This window comes from Gigantopelta aegis, chromosome 5, assembly GCF_016097555.1.
Source record: "Gigantopelta aegis isolate Gae_Host chromosome 5, Gae_host_genome, whole genome shotgun sequence".
Lineage (NCBI taxonomy): Eukaryota > Metazoa > Mollusca > Gastropoda > Neomphalida > Peltospiridae > Gigantopelta > Gigantopelta aegis.
Genome location: NC_054703.1, coordinates 23728072 through 23730207, shown reverse-complemented (window position 1 = coordinate 23730207; position 2136 = coordinate 23728072).

Here is a 2136-nt window from a genome sequence, read left to right as displayed (position 1 = left end):
GACATGTAACCTGAAAATTATTCAATTGATCCAACACACACATCTTCATGGACAAATGCTTTGTTAGCTTTTGAAAGTCTCTTTTGATATGGATTTGGGACTTTCACTTCTTTCGAAAATCGTCCGATATGTTCGTAACTGGAACCGAACATGTCCGAGAATTGCCAAGTAAATCTCACTGTCAGAGTTAAAGATTGTTTTGTTTAACGACACCACTAGAGCACATTAATTTATTAACCATCAGCTATTGGATGTCAAACAATTGGTAATTTTGACAAATAGTCTTAGAGAGGAAACCCGCTATATTTTGTTTTCCATTAGTCTTTTATATGCACCATCTCACAAACAGATCAGGTCCCAGGGTGACCATGCCAGAGTCTGAATGGTATGTTGATCCATTCTCTGTCGCTGTTTTATCTTTGAAAATGTTTGAAATAAAGAATAATTAAAACAAGTTTTGTTTAACGACACCACTAGAGCACATTGATTTATTAATCATCGGCTATTGGATGTCAAACATATGGCCATTATGACACCGTCATAGAGAGGAAACCCGCTACAATTTTCCATTAGTAGCAAGGGATCTTTTATATGCACCATCCCACAGACAGGATAGCACATACCACGGACTTTGATATACCAGTCGTGGTGCACTGGCTGTGACGAGAAATAGCCTAATGGGCCCACCGACGGGGATCGATCCCAAACCGACCGCGCATCAAGTGAGCGCCCTACCACTGGGCTACGTCCCGCCACCCTTGAAATAAAGATTTCAGAACAACTTAGTATTGTGTATAGCGGACAATGCCACGATCGGTGTATCAAAGGCCGTGGTATGTACTGTCATGTCCGCTTGATGGACGTGCATTTAAAGGATATCTTGTTTCTAGAGACTGGGCCCGGTCAGACATGCCTGAAACCCATGCGGTATAGGGGCATGTATAAGTAGTTCAAGAAGTTTGTTTTGTTTAACGACACCACTGGAGTACATTGTTTTTTTAATTTTGTTTGCTTGGGGGACTATTTAAAGGATATCTTGTTTCTAGTATATTCTGTCCTGGGTCAGATCCCTGGCCATGCCCGACATAGACATGCCTGAAACCCATACGGTATAGGGGTATGTATAAAGAGTTCAAGAAGGCTACTCTTTTCGATTAGCAGCAAGGGGTGTTTTATATGTATATGTACCATCCCACAGACAGGATAGAACATACAACGGCCTTTGTTACACCAATTGTGGAGCACTGGCTCAAAAGAGTTAAAAGTGAAAAGTATAATACCATGTCAGGGGCGTAGCGTGATCTGGACCTGGGGGGGGGGGGGGGGGGGTCGAATATGAACCAAGTATAGGGTCATGTATAAAGAGTTCAAAAAGTTTGTTTTGTTTAACGACACCACTGGAGTACATTGGGTTTTTTTTAATTAATCATCGGCTATTAGATGTCAAATGTTTCATAATTCTGGTCGTCTTAATATTTGCAAGAAGCCCAAATTGGATTTTGTCTTCAAATAATTTCGTACGTACGAAAAAAAAATATTTTAGGAAATAAAATGAAATTTAACCTGGTACAAATATTAGAACGACCAGAAAGACGTTTAATATACAGCCACTAATATTGTATGCAGAAACATATATTTTATATGTAATTACAATCGTTAAAAAGTATCTGTTAGTCGATAACATCTTTAAAATTGCAGCATAATATTATAGACTCGGTTGATATTTTCCATATTAAAACATACTTGTGACAAATCCTCTGTTTATCACACTGGTTTCAGTCATTATCAGAATATCATCTCGGCATTTTAAGGACACTGACAGATGGTGCTATAGGGTGTATACCACCAAATCAAATCCTATAGACGACAATAGTAATTGGCCTATATGTGGCTAAAACTCCTTCCTGCAGGAATCAGGAAAAAAATGGGGGTCAAGCTGCTCATTTCAGAGATAATGGGTAACATGTATGACTACCAGTCTACCCTAGTTCTGCACACAGTTTGAGTACTTTTTTTTACAGATACCCCATACATGTTTCAAGCACAGGGCTACATGAAACAGTGGTACTAGATGAAATGAAATTGCATACATCTTTTGCCAAGATGAAACTAAGTTTTTTACAATCAACACAGTCA